Raw genomic sequence first — 18,766 nt, forward strand, 5'->3', positions numbered from 1 at the left:
CTTGATGAGAGTGTGACAATCTTTACTGACACATTCCTAAAGATTCTGGACACTCATGCACCTAACCGACTTACCAGAACTAAGGTGCGGATAGATCCCTGGTTAACCAGAGAAACTAAATCCAAATTTAAACTTAGAGATAAAGCTTGGGACAAATGGCGATCCACCAAGGCACCCTAGACTATTAAATTCCAGCAGCTTAGAAACGAAACGAAAAAAGCCAGTAAATTGGACAAAAAGAACTATTTCTGTCACCTCCAAGAGAAACACCAGAACAACCCAAAAAAGTTCTGGGCTGGCTTAAATAATCTCCTCCATCCCGGTAAATCAGGTACCCCTACCCCTGAGACACTTATTGGCAAAACCCAGAAGACATAGCTAATACTTTTAACTCCTTCTTTACTGAAACTATCCAGTCACTAGCCAATCAACTACCCCTCCTTCCTCTCCCTAGCTAACATTTCTGAGGATACATTCCCCTCTTTAAATTACAGCCTATCCCCACCTCTTACATTAGAATCTTACTGAAGAAACTCAAACCAACCACCCTCTCGGCAGACCAACTCCCAGCAGAATACTTACAAATAGCAGCAGATGATAGCCTATCCTATCTCTATCCTGATTAATCGAACTATTACAGAGGCCACTATCCTCGATCTGGAAAATATCCTACGCCATACCACTCCATAAGGGTGGCTCTTCTACCGAACCATCCAACTACAGACCCATAGCAATTTTGTCTCCAATAGCCAAAATCATGGAAAGATGTGTTCATAAACAATTTCTCCATTACCTCACCCTAAATAACCTATTGACCAAATCCCAACATGGTTTCAGACCCCACCATAGTACTACCACCGCCCTCCTTTCTTTTACTGACTCAATTAATACAAATCGTAATAACAGAAAAATATCTTCCGCTCTTTCTTGACTTGTCAAAAGCCTTTGATATGGTCAATCACCAACTACTTCTCCACACGCTAGAAACCTTCCACTTTGACACTTCAGCCCTCAAATGGTTCCTTGCTTATCTCTCGGGAAGGCAACAGGCAGTCCAATGGCAAAATAAGCTCTCTCAGCTACTACCCAATACCATAGGTGTTCCCCAAGGCTCCATACTAGGTCCCCTTCTCTTTTCCGTCTTCATAAACGAACTCTATTCAGTCATCCCCAAAGCCATATGCATCCAATATGCAGACGACTCAACCCTTATCTGTTCAGATGTCACTCTCCCTGCTTTAGAAGTAACAACCCAACACTGCTTTGCAACAGTAGAAAAATGGCTCTTTGAGAGGAATCTCATCCTAAACCCAAAAAAAACTAAGTTACTACTATTCTTTCCCACCTCAGCTTGTCCTCTAGTGCAACACAATACACAAGCTAACAATACTACCTTCTCCGTTCAGTCTAAAAACGGGACCATAATTGAACCCGATACCAACACTAAACTACTAGGGGTGACTATTGACAACAAACTTAAATTTGACTTGCATATCAGCCAGACTATAAAAGCTGTAAATAAGAAACTCGGATCCTTGTATAGAATCAAGAACTTCCTAACTCCCAACACTAAACTAACTATCCTGCATCCATCTCCTCTCCACACTTCTATGCCTCACCTGTATTCTTTCCTCAACATATGCGATATTAATAAACTATCCGTGACTTACAATCACATTGCCAGATTTATAACTGGGGCTCCTTATAGAACTCACCACTGCCACAATCTAAAGAAACTTGACTGGTTAGAACTATCCAATCTCCTCAAACTAAACCAACTCTCTGTAGCATTTAAAATCATTAAGGAACCTGACAAAACCCCTTCACTGAATAACCTACTGATCCCCTACTCTAACCTAAGTAGTCTTCGCTCCTCCAACAGATCTCTGGTCCAAACCATCAAATCCAATAATATGGGCGGCGATGCTCACTACGCCAATACAATAGGAAAGGTTTGGAACTCCTCCCTAACTACTTAAGACTCACTAACTCCTCTCTCAATTTAAAATACATCTCATACAATTTTAAGGCACATTGGCTATGCTCATGTGCAAATCCAGACTAGTTGCTAATTGAACTACAGCATATCCTATCCTACTTGAACTAGCTAACTGGGGTTCTCCTCTTTTTTGGCATCAAATAATTCGTAAATTAACTGACTACTACCCTATTTAGTTCATTCTACTGTAATCAGTTTCTCTAAGATCACTTGGAACCCTGCAATGGTGTAGAACTTTTTGAACATAGTAACATTATTGCCACTTGAATTTGTCTCTTGAATTTGTATTGTACTTGTAATTTTGAGCTGGATTCTTTACTGTCTTGTTGATACAATAATCATGCCAAGGAAAGCATAAAGAATGTTAATTTGTTAAGCCTTTCATTTATGTACCTGTAAACCTATGTGTTTTCTGTTTTTTCTCTGTGGAGCTTTTCTCCCCGGGCCTCCGCTGAAAATGGACATGTATCCAGTTGGACTATCCCGGTCAACAAATGTAAAATAAATAAATAAATAAATAAATAAATATGTAGATAGATAGAATATGTACAAACATATATATGTAATACACACATACAGATATAGATATATGTAGATACATATACATAGACAGATCTGACTATCTACAGGTATGACTGTATATGACGACCTCAACACCCCCTGTCTCACCCCCTCTGTCACTCTCACCACCTCTCTGTCACACACCCCCCTCTCCATATCTATAGCAATATATGTACATTAATATATATATGTGTATATGTATACAGACATATCTATATATATATATATATATATATATATATATATATATATATATATATATATATACATATAGATATATCTATATACATATATATATATATATATATATATATATATATAGAGAGAGAGAGAGAGTTGTACATATATTCTGAGTGAGGCACATGTGTACAGATGTATTGCAACAGGTGCCTGGTGACAAAGGTGTCAAAACTGGAGTACCATACCCCATTTCAAATCACCTGCACCAGTAATCACCAGATATGTGATTGGCTGCCCACCACTGCATGTGTCAGGGGTGAACAGGGTCATAAATGTGTACAATAGTCCCCCCAATGATATTCACAGTGGCACACTATTCCTGGAATACCTGCACATGGTATGTGTCAGCAGACATGGTGTGTCAGCTATGGACATGTAGGTCAGTGTACCCCTCCACACCACATAATGGCTGCCATGGTATGTACCTCACATGACAGCTACAGATATGGAGAAGGACACAGTGACAAGTACAACACTGTGACAATGCACTCAAACACATTACCAATGCACAGTGACTGACAACACCACAGAGTACACACATACTACCCACATAGAGGTTACCACTCCTGGATTTACATACTTAAGTCACACTCATGACAGATGTCCAACAACCATAGTAACACCTCACACCATCCACAACCTAAATGACTGCTGTATGTCGTCTGTGCCACTGCAATAGAGAGCACATGTGGAGGTAAAGGTTCCTACCCACAGATAAGACATACCCTGCAATAAACCACACAGTGTTAAGAAGCAAGACTCCCCATGAGTACATGTCACACATACCCCTGCTGAATGTTAGTCAGATAGGTAATATGCCATATGAGTCACCCTGTGTAACTGTTTGACAGCAGCAGGTACCATCACACCACATGTGTCACAATGGTCAGGGTAGGAGAACAGTATGCTGCTGTAGTCCCAGGGGCAATAGCATATTGTATAGTATTGGATTGTAATGTATTGTATTGTGTTGCATTGTATTGGTATGTTGAGGTGCCTCCTTCGTGGAGTGGAACCACTGATGCTGTGTGCCAGTGTACAGGTACATATACTGTAGTCAGGCTAGTGTTACATAGCGCTTCTATATGTGTGTTTAGCTCCTGTCAGAGTTCATGTAGCATGCAGCCGAGGATACCATCAGGTCCCATTCATGTTGTGTATTCTGCTTTCCTGAGGGCGGCTTCCACCTGGACATCTGTGATGACAGGGAGATTACAGTCAGCTGGGATAATTATGTCTTATTTTGGGGGAGAGGGAGGGGTGAAACCTGCACTGAACCTGTCTGCCACAATGTTGTCAATATCTGTGGCTTCAGTGCATTATTTGTTGTTGTGTACTAACTATGAGCATAGTGGATGGATTCTGACCAGGTTGATAACATAACTGAAGAAGGCCTTGTGGTTATCTGTAGTGTCCCTCTTGATTTCCCTCCCAAAGTTGCCCATGAATGTTTGTATGAGGGAAAATAGATCCTTACTAGTGCTGCTCAGACATGCCTTCCAGTTATGGAATTATGCTCTGTCTTGCAGTAGCTTCCATCTTTTGTAACACAATCTGTCTATGGCTGGGGTCCACCAGACAGGATGCTGTCCCTTTGTGGAGAGTGTCTTGGTCATATATGGGATTGCATGATCCATGCATTCCCAGAGATGTCCGTAGAAAGCATTTGTGAAGGGGTCAGCATTGTGGGTTGTGTCTTCCACTTGCCCAGTGGGCTGAAAGGATACCATGTCACTGTTACAAAGTGTAAAGTTTGCATTTGCAATGTTATTCACTATAGTCGTTTGTGCTGGTGGTGGAGGTGGGATATGTATATCCAGGGCAATTAGTTTGTGGTCAGCTCACAGTAGTTGATGATGTAGCCCATACAGTACCTACATACAAACCCCCAGAGTGAGGAGGTGCTCTGGGCCTGAATCAGTGTTCTGACTGCTGGGGTTTGGTAGTATGTCGCATGGAGTGTGCCAAGTACTGTTGCACAGTTGCTGGCTGAGCACTGATACTTGGCCATTTACAAGTGTATCCACCAATAACAGACAGATGCTATATATGTGAGATATGTCGTATCATAACAGTCAAGTAGCATGTGTAGTATGTGTGCCAAATTTTGCTGACATATATTGCTGATATCAGGTTATTTCCTTTTTCAGGAAGATGGCTCACCCGCGAAATCCAGCTTACACCGCAGCTGAGGATGAGGAGATACACCAGAGCCTGGTGTGGGATTATACAATATTCTTTTCCCGCACCAGCCAGAATCAGCAGGAGAGGGCTGCACTGTGGCAAGACCTGGTCCGTCGGGTAAATGACATAGGCACGCATAATAGGACATATGAGCAGGTACGACATCACTGCAGTGATTTAATCAGAAATGTCCATCAGCGTGCATTGGATATCCACAGGCAACAGGTCGCCACAGGTGGAGGGGTGGCTACACATCCCCCACTCACCAGACTGGAGGGACTACTCATGAGTGTAGTTGTTCCAGTCCGCTAACAACAACAACAGCAGCAGACATGCATTATGATGGAGGCTGGAGCCACGCAGCAACAAGACTATGAGCATGCAGGTAATATGCCATATGTATAGTTGACTGTTGTGTACACTGGTAGTTAATGCATGTGTGAGGTGTGTCCTTGGTTTGTAGCTGTCATCATAGTATTTAATGTTCAAGTGTGATATCCTCAATATCAGCAGCTGACCTGTGAAAGGCGACTGTTGTACTACTGACCTGTATCATACTCAGTAACAATGGCACAGTTGTGCCCACTGACATTAGTTTCCTCACTTCTGCAGGTCCCTCCGGTGTAACAGCAATGCAGCCTATCCATGCTGGTGAGTGTGTATTAACAATACCTTTAAAAGTCTTGATAGTAATAGTAAAATTAGGCTCACTTAGTAGTGCTCTGTGTATGCATGCAGATGTGTCTGTGTGCTGATATCTCGCATACTGAGTAGTGTACAACTGTGTGCAACTGTGTGCAACTGTGTGCATGTGTGCATATGTGCATGTGTGCACCTGTGCACGTGTGCTTGTGTGCCCCTGTGCATGTGTGCATGTGTGCATGTGTGCACCTGTGCATGTGTGCATGTGTGCACCTGTGCATGTGTGCATGTGTGCATGTGCATGTCTGGACCTGTGCATGTGTGGATGTGTGCATCTCTGGTAATATTGTGTGGACATTGTAAACTGTGTTTCCTGTTTCCCTCCCACAGGTTCTGGTGCTGCTCTGGTGTCATGCAGCAGGGAACCTGAATCAAGTGCCATGGGTACTGATAATGATGACATCTGTGTAATGGCACAGGAAGGTATGCCAGGGTCCATCATTGGTCAGCCGATTGACAGTACACAGCTGTCAACCCCATCAGTGCGCACAGCTATCCTGCCAATACACCCTTTGTCACCAATGTCCCTAGGTGATGGACAGCATACAGTGGGCATTAACCAGGGTGATGTGGTATCTGTGGCACATGCCTCCCCACACAGCAGCCATGGGCATGGCCCTGAGATGGTACCACACAGACAGATGTCCAGGGGTTCTCGTGGGAGCATCTGTGGGCGTACTGCCCCTGTCAGATGTGCCCACAGAGGTCTTACAACCTCAGCTAAGTTTCGGGCTGTCATGCAGGCACAGTCACGTATGGAATGGTACACCAGACAGGGTCTGAGGGAGCTGACAGCATGTCGCACAGCCATGACTGACAGTATGCGTGACATTGCAGCTGCCATCCGTAATTTCACCAATGTCATAAACAGACGTTGTGGGGACATATTAGACCGGTTCCCCAACTACATGTCCATGAGCCAGGATGATGGTGGATGGTTGAGGCGTTGATGTGGGCGTATGCCAGCAACGGCAGTAGCTGGCAGTCGTCGCGGATGACAACAGGGCCGCGGGCGTCCCCATAGTGTCAGCAGCAGCCCCAGCAATGCTGGGTCTGTGCTGTCATCAGACCGCCCGAGGAGACCACATGCACGTGGCTCTGGCCAGGCCCGACAGGGATCTGTGTCCAGTCAACGAACGCCTGCCTCTGATGACAGTACCCAGTCTGGGTTGGTACCGGATACAGTCCGTAGCACCACTGCAAGGCACAGGTACCATGTCCGTGGCCAGAGACACTGATCTGTATGACCTGGCAGGTACAGTCTGTGGCTGTCCACAAACACCAGCATATGGCAGCCATGAGGTGGAACTGTGTGCATCCATACACACATGCGAATTGACAACACCTAGGGCTTCCACATACATGCACACACTGCATCAACATTGCCCCACCTTGTACTGCTGTCCCTCACCAACACACATACACATACATGTCAATTGGTGGTATCGGTGGCTGACTCAGGCATACCAAGTTTACACCCTGTGCATATGGTGAAACTGTGCCACATCCTGCAATCTGTAACATCAGTGCAGGTACAGGTTAACATGTTGCTGATGCACAGGGTGACTACATAGACGTGTAGTAATAGTATCATGTTGTTAACAGTACTGTGTGCTGAAATAATTGTGGGTATATCACAGCATGCCTGATGCAGTAAGGGTATGATTGCCATGTACTGTTGTTTACACCCATGGTAAGTACCATAGTGTATCATCTGCACATGTTGGCATACTGGTGGTAAGGATGTCAACAGAAGGCTACATACATAGGTAGCACAGGGGATAAGGTAATGAAAGTATTAATACGCAATGATGGACATGTAAACTGCAAGTGGCATGTTGCCCACACTGGACTCTGCAATGCGGATGTTCGAGGATGTTGATATGTGTGCAGTACTACACGACTGGTACAGGACACACAGGAGCACCCTAGCACTGCAAGCTCACATCTCATACCATGCTAGACAACCCCCAACACACAAAACTAACTGTCACAGGAGGGAGAGCCCCCATACATGTCAGGGATACTGTGGTGGCAGGCCAGGTAGCATATATCCTACTACGTATGGAACCACTGAGTGAAGACTCAGTGTCTGTTATTTGACATGTGTATTACTGCAGGTATGAGCACATGGGTTTCCATCCAGTTATTGTACATCCTGACGGTACATGGTCTGTACACTTGTGTGTGCTGAGACTGGACCCTAGCCATATGTCCTGTGTATTTCCATGTACATGTGCATAGTGCCTGCATATTTGCAGTGTTACCTACTGGAAGTGGTACAGCTTGTTTGTTGTACAATGGACTACATGCAGCCCTGCTTACTGTTGCTTTGTTTGCATGCATGTTTGCTTGCAATTACCCTGGAATACTGATCCCACCTGCAATGCATAGTTACAGGGCTTCTGTGGACTCCTAGTGACATCTGCATAGCTTACTATATGTATGTCCATGTCTCACTTGACAGAACGTCACTGTTTGTCCTGTTCACATGTACGTTGCCTGTGACACATTGCATATGACTTACCTGGCATTTGTCCACGTGAGCAATCATATATTCCACTGCTAAGTAATCACAGGCACTACACCCTCACATACTCATCTTCTGTTGAACCACCTGCTTCACTAGGGATGGCTTGCACCTGTCACCCCTGGGCTTTTGGATATTGGCAAAGGCTCTTGCTACCTCCATAGTACCTTTGTTAGGCAAGGCTCAAATGACAAACCCACCTTCATAGGTATCACAAGGGATAAGAAACTAAGAGTAATGCTACTCAATGCCAGAAGTCTAAACCTCAAGATGCATGCACTCGAAACTCTCCTTAGCATGGAGAACATCGATATCTGTGCAGTAACAGATACCTGTTTCAGGGCTACTGAGAGCACCCCAGCACTACCAGCTTATACCTCATACCATGCTTTTCAGCCCCACAACTTGGACCGAACCACAAAAGGAGGGGGAGTATTGATATTCATCAAAGATACCCACACCTCCAGGTTGGTGGCAAAGCACCAAGCATCAGAGACTATCCATGTGCAACTAAAAATGGGTAAAACTGCCTTCCAGGTTATAGCCTGCTACAGACCTCCCTCCCAAACCCAAGAAATGCACTCAGCCTTCCCGAGAACAGTGGAAAATATGAAGGTCTCTCCAAACACCATTATATTGGGCAACTTCAACTACCCAAACATAGAATGGGAGCATGACTCTAGTTCCAACACCCTAGCCCAAAGATTCCTAGAATATATGAACTCAAATGCTATGGAACAACTTGTTACCACTCCCACAAGAAGGGAAAACATACTGGACCTGATCATCACCAACATGGGGACTCTATGCTCCAGACCAGAAGTGTATCCCTCACTGGTAAGATCAGACCATACACTAATCTCACTGGATATTCACATCCCGACCCCACCCCCTTCCCAGAAAACCACAGTGAACCACTTCTCTAAAGCAAATTCACACTCCTCAAAACTAAGGTGGAAACCTTCAAAGCCCCCGGGCCTGTGGAAAATACGGACCAGACCACAGATTCCTCTATAAATGCATTCTATGGACACCTTCAGGAATGCATGGATCATGCGATCTCAAATAAAACCAAGACCCAATCCTCCAAAGGCAGACGTCCTGTCTGGTGGACCCCAGCCATAAACAAACTATACAATAGAAGGAGGAAGCTACTAAATGATACAGCAAAATCCCAAAAAGGGAAGGCATCACTGATCAGTATTAGCAAAAAACTACGGGCACTCATAAGATTGTCTAAGGCCAGCTTCGAGAGAAAATTGCACAGGACACAAAGGATAATCACAAGGCTTTCTTTAGTTATGTCAGGAACCTGGGTGGTAATTCCCAGATATGCTCAGAGGTAGTCCAAAATATCAATAGAAACACCAAACCCACAGACATTGCCAACAACCTAGCTGACAGGTTCAGCACAAACTCCCCCCCTCCACACCAAAAGGGCAAATATTTATCCCAGCAGAGTGCTTCCCCCCTGACATCTCAGATGCTCAGGTAAGAGCCGCCCTCTCCAAAGCAATATACACTACATCAATGGGACCAGACAGTGTCCCGGGGCTGTGTCCTACATGAACTCCAAGAAGAACTACACCCAAACATAAAACTACTGTTCAATCCCAGCCTTACTACAGGATATGTGGTCAAAGAGTTGCGTACAGCAACAGTGGTCCCTCTACAGAAAGGTGGTGCCTCAACAGATCCTGGACACTATCGCCCCATAAGCCTGACTAGCTCGGTCTGCAAAGCTATGGAAAGGATCATCATGGACCTCATAAATAAAGATATTGGGGACCTACAGACACTGGATCATACCCAGTTCGGCTTTGTTACGGGCATATCCTGCCTCTCAAACCTGGTTTATTTCTTTGAAACAGTCACCAAGGCCATTGACGAGGGGAAGGTGGTCCACACAGCCTACCTGGACCTCGCAAAAGCCTTCGATACAATACCCAACTTGAGCATTCTAGAGAAGCTCACCAGCTTAAATATAAACCCCTATGTCACTAGATGGATTGCACACTGGCTCAAGGACAGAATCCACATGGTTAGAATTACTGGAGCCATGCCAGACTCCAAACCAGTTACAAGTGGTGTCCCACAAGGCTCAGTCCTGGGACCTCTCTTGTTCGGTATATATTTAGCGGAGGTACAGGACAACACGGAAGGACTGTGGCTGACCAAATTCGCAGTTGACTGCAAACTGGCCGCCATGATCGACTCTGCAGCCGACACAAGCATCCTCCAAAAGGGCCTCATAGAAACAGACAACTTGTGCCAGAGCCATGGCTGAATGCCAAAAAGTGTATAGTCATCCCCTTTGGCAAAAACATAGTGCCCACAAAGTATCACATAGGTGGTAATACATTAAGTACAGAAGAAGTATTAGGGACCTGGGGACCCAAGTTGATAGCAATCTCTCATTTGACAACCACGTGGCCAAAGTGGTTAGAAAAACATTTTATATAGCCCACCTCACCATGAAGGGATTCACATCTAGATCAGGGGAGGACATCGTGCCTCTTTACTCATCCCTCATCAGGCCCATAATTGAGTACAATGCCCCTGTTGGGATGTACCTTATGAGACACCTGCAGCAACTGGAAAGACCCCAAAAGTACCTCACCAAGAGGATCAAAGGGCTCAAACAGATGCCATATGCTGTCCGGTTAAAGAAACTCCAGCTCTACTCAGTGACATACCTCCTGTTCAGAGGCGATCTGTGCCTGGTGTATAAAGCCACGTCAAACCCGGAATTAATGGGCATGCTGCACCTCAGAATATCCAAATCCCATCAAGCTACACGCTCGAGAGACTTGAACCTCAGCACTGAAATAAATAGGACATGCTGGAGGGACAGATTCATAACTCAGAGGCTCCCTTCACTCTGGAATAAAATCCCAGTCCAGGTTAGGCAGAGTCCCTCATTGACTCTCTTCAAGAGGAATCATGATGAATGGATGGGACATCATAGGTTTACCCCGGGTATCACTTCTGTGTCACTGTTAGACAGAGGCACAGTATACTAACCTCGAAAAAGGGCATAGCAAGAAAAATTTACAATGGATGGCGACAGCCAAACACATTCTGGCTAGGTTTATGAATGCCCTAGGGCAGATAGCCTAGTAATTAACCTATGAACCTATGAACCTATGTACCTTGTTCCCCATTGGCCCTATGTGCTGTTAATCACCATGGCAATCACAATACTATGGTAGCATGTGCAAATGTCAGTTGTCAGTCACCTCTATGGTACAGTTGTGGAATATGTGGGTCATGTGGCAATGTCACAGCTGCCACATGTACACATTCAACCCTCTCCCCTACACATGGATGTACAACACATGTATGAGATGGAACCCCATAGCCAAACTGGGGACTAAGCACTCTGAACCCAGTACTAGCATAACCTGTCAGGTGGCATGAAATACTACAGTGACTACAATACCAGTCTGATGTAGACCTACACTGACAGCATTACAAGTACGTGAAAACACTTGGCCATTCATGGAGCCTAAGAATAGCATCCTGCCTGAGTGGCAGACACCTCTGCAGCTGGCACACAGGCATACGTTATACCAGAACACATCACTCATAACACATAGCACACAAATCCTGTGTGCCAAACAGTCACAGCCTGTACAGCTAGACAACACACCTGCTACAGTTCCGTTAGGTACCTTTATTGTCTGGTACTGTCCAGGCTGGACAAGGTGAAGGTCACAGTGATATGCCCGTGGGGCACTATGGTCCACCACATAACACAAGCATACAGGTCAGTCAGAGGCATGGACACATATGACTCAGTCATTGTCCATGCCACTATGGCTGACCTGTGATGTACCTCCCTGGACTACATGATAGGGAACATGGAAGGGCTCTCTGAGCATGTGGCACAGGCTGGTATGACCCTAACCTAGGTTGGCATCATACCCTCACCGGGAATGCTGACGTATTACTGAATGCTGATGAATTACTGTAGCTACAACACCCTAGCTGAAAGGTTCCTAGCATGTAGTCACTGCATTGCCATGGAACAACCTGTTACCACTCCCACAACAGGTGAAAACATGCAGCACCTGTTCATCAACAACATGTAGACTATATGCCCCAGACCAGATGTGTATCCCTCGTTGCTAGGTTGATACCATCTACATATCACACTGTATATACACATACCACATGCAGCACCCGCACAGAAGACCACAGTCATAATGTTATCCAGTGCAAATACCATGTATTCACATGTGGCAGGTGTCAGACATGGTAACTATTGAAGGTCACAGGTACATATGTGTATTTGGCACACACATACATCATCTGTGTCCATTGCCATTACTGGTTTAATCGATGTCATGCATTATTGTGAACAACAACCCACACACATGGGCATTCTGTGTGACAAAAACACATGTGGCATGTCTGGAATCCAATGTCATAACTTAACTGTGCTATGACAGTAGTGAGAGACGCAGTAGCAGAGCATGCTATTTGGATTACTGGGAGATTTGCCCTCTTCCGCTGTACTTGTAGAGTGCTGACATCATCTCTGTGTAGAGATTGGAATATGCAGCAGCTGGTGTGTTGTACTGGTTGGCAAAAGAGTCAGTTCTCTTACACATGTAATTGCACACACATGACTTTCACCCTCTCCTACATACACTTGTGATTTGCAGGATTCAAACCCCTACCTAACTATGTTATGACACTTGAGATGGACATATTAGCAGAGTGCGCTATTCGCATTACTGGGAGGTTTCCCTTCTCCTGCTGTACTTATAGGGTGCTGACATCATCAGTGTTTAGAAAGGGGAATGTGCTTCCTGTAGTGTGTACTCCTAATTGCCAAAAGGGACATTTCTTTCATACAGACTTGCACACGCACTAACCCCCTCCACACACACTCGGCATTTGCAGGATTCAAACCCCTACCTATGTTATAACACTCGAGACAGACACATTAGTAGAGCTCGCTATTCACATTACTGGGAGGTTTCCCTTCTCCTGCTTTACTTATAGGGTGCTGACATCATCAGTGTTTAGAAAGGGGAATGTGCTTCCTGTAGTGTGTTCTCCTAGTTGCCAAAAGGGACATTTCCCTCACACACACACACACACACACACTGAGTATTTGCAGGATTCAAACACCTACCTAAGTATGTTATGACACTTGAGACAAACGCATTAGCAGAGCATGCTATTCGCATTACTGGGAGGTTTTCCTTATCCTGCTGTACTTATAGGGTGCTGACATCATCAGTGTTTAGAAAGGGGGATGTGCATCCTGTAGTGTGTTTTCCCAATTGCCAAAAGGGATATTTCCCTCACACAGACTTGCATACACACACACACACACACACACACACACACACTGAACTTTTGCAGGATTCAAACTCCTACTTAACTATGTTATGACATTCTAGACAAATGTATTAGCTGAGTGCACTATTCGCATTACTGGGAGGCTTCCCTTCTCCTGCTGTACTTATAGGGTGCTGACATCATCAGTGTTTAGAAAGGGGAATGTGCATCCTGTAGTGTGTTTTCCCAGTAGCCAAAAGGGACATTTCCCTCACACAGACTTGCACACACACACACCAACCCCACTCACCCACCCACACACTGAGCATTTGCAGGATTCAAATCCCTACCTAACTATATTATGAAACTTGAGGGAGACGCATTAGCAGAACGCACTATCTGAATTACTGGGCATCTGCTCTGCACCTGCAGTATTTATAGGTTACTGACATCATTATTTCTACAGAGGTGTGTACATCTAGTACTACCTGTCAGGTGGGGGATAGCATATATATGCATTTGCAGCCACCTATGTCAGGGTCAGATATGCACATCGTACTGGCAGGTTATGTTTTATACCATGCTTTATGACCACAGGATCTGTAACACACAACACAACCAGTCCTGACCACCCCTCCCACATCCAGGACACACACTTTGCTTCCCTGGGAACAGTGCCAAGATATGTAGGTGTTCACATACACCATTCCAGTTGTTAATGTCAGGTACAGGCATATTGTGTGTGGGAACTACTCAGGCCTCTACAACATTACCCAACAGCCACTACAATTTGTGAGTCCATGTGCTATGGCAGAACCACTCACCACAGCCACAAGGGGGAATACATATTGCACCTGACCATCTACAACATGGGTGCTCACTGTTTCACACCAGAGGTAGACCACCATTGTTGATATCTGACCATACCCACCTTTCCCTGGCCATCCATATCCCATCCCCACCCCAAGGCAAGGTTGTCACTGCAAACAAACTGTATTTATCAAAAGCAGACTTTACACTTGTGAAGACTGGGGTGGAAGACTTCAAAGGACCCATGCTGGGGAAGTATACAGGCCACTCTGCATAATCCTTGACAATTGCATTCTATGAGCATGTGGAAGGTTTGCATTGATCATGCTATCCCAAATATACCCATGACTGCTCCACAACAGGACACCTGTCAGATGTACACCAGCCATATATGAGCTGTCCAACAGACAGAGTGAGCTAATACATTGCAGAGTAGTAGCCCACAGAGGGAGGACATCTCTGAACAGTACCGTCACGACACTTCAATCCCTCATAATCATCACGACACAGTGTTGACAGTGAAATTGTCCAGACAATGCAGATAAGGCTCCCCTCAGTCTGTTATTGACGCCCACTTACTGTTAGAGGTCCTCAGCAACCCTCTTTCAGCACACACCAACAGCATGGCTGTGGCTTAGCAAATTCAAACCCTGGGATCTCCACTGTGTCCCTGCTTGACAGAGGTACAGCACACTAGCCTCACAAGGTGCTTTATGTGACCTACTTTACAGTGGCACAGTAGCCTACTGTACTGGGGAGGCAGACACCAAGCGCACTCTGGCTAAGCTGTCATTCCATAGGGCAAACAGCCTAGTGTTGACCTCTACACCCATATGTTTAATTGTCAGATGCACATTATTTGTTGCTGATAGACTGTTTGCAGCTCTTTATTGCCATAGCATTCCCTGTTTGTATGAACAACTTGTGTATCTGTGGAAGATGTCTGCATATGGGAGGGATCCACTATATCACATATGTCTCTGTAGTCATTTAACTGTGTGCACTGGGAAGATTGCTGTAATGTGGTTGGTTCCTGGAATAACACGTACAAATACCAGATATGTGTTGCCAACTGCTAAACTGAGATTTGGCCTAAGTGTGTGAGCATGCCCAGTTCAGCCTTCCCATGGCATGTTGTCTGACATATGTCTCATTTATCAAAGTGTGCGAGCATGCCCAGTGTGAGCTTTCCATATGTTGAACTCTGCAGCCCACCACATTTGTGGATGAGTGTGAACTTCAACAAATATCTCCGGTTTATGGTTGTGTGTTGTGTGTCATGTTGTGTAGTTACTGTCCAACTGCTTTGTGTGTGAACACAACAGGGATTATACTGTGCCTGCAGGGTTTGCATGGGATACTTTGCATACAGTTGTCAACATCCTTTCATACTGACCTAACACTGTAGTACCATATAGTGTACTGGTTCAGTACTTTCACTGTGGTGGACAGTATCCTGGGCTTTAGTCCTATCACTGCTTTACATTTCCATAGTGAGCACAACAGCCTGGTTAGGGGCCAGTTGTGCACATCTGACCATGTTGCATTATGTTCAGATATGAATTACTTAAACCAGGCTTGTCCAACATTGGTAGTGTATTCCACAACATAGGTGTACATTTGCAAACACTAGTGCTGTGCCCTAGGCCATTTCTAATGCTAGTCGGAGAGTGTGTTTGTCCTTCGACACACATTGTAAGTGGAGTTTGCCATGACATATGTCATGGTTAGTATACTGTGCCTCCATCTACCTGTGACATAACAGTGATACCCAGGGTAAACCTACCATCTCCCATCCACTCATCAAGATTCCTCTTGAGGAGAATCGATGAGTGACTCTATGGATAACCTGTACTGGGAGTTTACTCATGAGTGGGGGTGGCTTCTGTGTTATGGACCATGCAGTACAGCTTGTCCTATGTATGTCAATGCTGGGGTTCAGGTCTCTCATGTGCATAGCTCACTGCCATTCAGATTGTACAAGGTGCAGCATGTTTATTGATTCCAGCTTGGACATGGCTTTATACATCAGGCACAGCTTGCCTCTGGGTGGGCAGTATGGCAGTGTGTGTAGCTGCAGTTTGTTTAATTAGGCAACACATGGCATCTGTTCAAGCTCTTTGATACTCCTGGTGAGGTACTGTTGGGGACTTTACAGTTGACGGAGGTGTTTGGTGAGGTACATCCCACAGGGGCTATTGTAGTCAATTGTAACACTGATGAAGGATGACTGCAGAGCCACAATGACCTCCCCTTATTTAGATCTGACAACCTTCATGATTAGGTGGGTATATGGTATGTTTCTGTAAACACTACAGCCACATGTTTGTCCAATGCAGGATATCTATCACCTTGTGTCCCCAGGTCTCTCATTACATGTTAGGTATGTAATGGGTTAACACCTATGTGGTAATTGTTGGGCACTTACTGTATATCCATGGGGGTTGACTATACACTTTTCTGCAATTAGCTTGCTGACATGGCTATGGCACCAGTTGTCTGTTTCTATGTGGCCCTTTTGTGGGATGCTTGTGTCAGCTGGAGGGTCAGATATGGTGGGCAGTTTGTAGTCCTCTGCAAACATGTTCAGACACAGTCCTTCCATGTTGGCCTGTACCTATGGGACATATATACCAAACGAGGGAGGTCCCAGGACCAAGCCTTGTGGGATGCCAGTTATATCTGGTTTGTAGTCTGACATAGCTGCAGCATGTCTGACCATGTCATTTCTGTCCTTGGTCTGGTTTGCAACCCCTCTACTGACATAGGGGTTTATATTTAAGCTGGTGAGCATATCTATAATGAACACGTAGGGTATTGTATGGAAGCCTTTGCAAGGTCCAGCTATGCTGTGTGGAACACACTGCCCTCATCAATGGCCTTAATGACTGTTTCAAATGAGTCAAACATGTTTAGGGGCAGGATCTTCACTTAAGAAAGCCACATTGGGTAGGGTCTGGTTTCAGTAGGTCCCCAATATCTTTATGACTGCGGTACATGCTGATCCTTTCCATAGCTGTGCAGACCAAGCTTCTCAGGATTCTGGGGTGGTAGTTTTCAGTATCAATTCAGGCAACACCTTTATTGAGAATGACCACTGTTGTTGTACACTGCTCTTTGGGTACATATCCTGGGGTAAGGCTGACATTGAGCAGTAGTGTGATTTGGCATTCCATTCTTCTTGGAGTCCATGTTGGACTCAGCCCAGGACACCATCTCATACCATTGCTGCTGTGTGTTTTGCTTTGTAGATGCTGGCTGTTACCTCAGCATCTGCAATGTCAGGGGGCCAGCAGTCTGCTGGGATAGATACTTTGCATTCTGGGAGAGGGGGGTTTGCACTGCACCTGTCAGGATGTATGTTGGCAATATGTGTGTGTGTTTGGTATGTTGTTTGTAATATTTGTGTGATTCAGAGCATATCTGTGAATTCCCAACATGGTTCCTACCATCAGTTGAGGAAGCCTTGGGATTATCCTTAGTGTCCTGTACAATTTGTATCTTCATAGGTTCATAGGTTCATAGTAGGCTATCCACCCTAGGGCATTTGTAAGCCTAGCCAGAGTGTGTGTGGCTTTTGCCACCCCTTGCTATGTGAATATTATGGCCATTTATGATTTGCTTTGCTGTGCCTCTGTCTGGACGTGACACAGTGATGACCCCCAGTGTAAATCTACGATCATCCATCCACTTGGCAAGATTCCTGTTGAAGAGTGTCAGTGAGGGGCTCTGCCCAACATGGAGTGGGATTCTGTTCCAGGGTGTGGGGAGCCTCTGGGTTATGTATCTGTCCCTCCAGCACATCCTATTTCATTATGTGTTGAGGTTGACATCTCTCACTCTCACAGCTTCGATGGCTTTGATTTTTCTGAGGTGGAGCATGTCCATTACTCCTGTGTTGGACATGGCCTTGTACAACAGACATACAATGCCTCTGTGTAGGCAGTATGTGACTGCATTCAGCTGGGGTGTCTACAGCCAGGCAGCATATGACATATATTTGAGACCCTTTATCCTCTTGGTGAGGTACCTTTGAGGTCTTTCTAACTGCTGCAGGTGTCAGGTAAGGTACATCCCAAATGAGGCATTGTACTAGATTATGGGTCTGATAAGAGAACAGTATAGGGGCACAATGACCTTTGTTGATGTAGATGTGAATCCTTTCATGATACGGTGTCCAATATAGACAGACTTCCTAGCCACATTGGCAATGTGAGTGTCACATAACAGGTTACTGTCCACTTGTGTCCCTAGGTCCCTGATTACTCCTTGCATACATAATGGTTTACCACCTATGTGGTAATTTGTGAGTACATTTGTTTGGTATTTGGTGGGACATTCATACTGTCCAGTGTCTTCAGGACGGCTGGGTGGGGTTCCTGTGTGTGAGAGTGTGGTCTGTAGCATGCTACAGACTGTACAGCAGTCTTGCCTATGGTTAGTTG

The sequence above is a fragment of the Protopterus annectens genome, chromosome 4.part0 (genome assembly GCF_019279795.1).
Source record: "Protopterus annectens isolate FY-2018-M chromosome 4.part0, PAN1.0, whole genome shotgun sequence".
In the NCBI taxonomy this organism is placed as follows: domain Eukaryota; kingdom Metazoa; phylum Chordata; order Ceratodontiformes; family Protopteridae; genus Protopterus; species Protopterus annectens.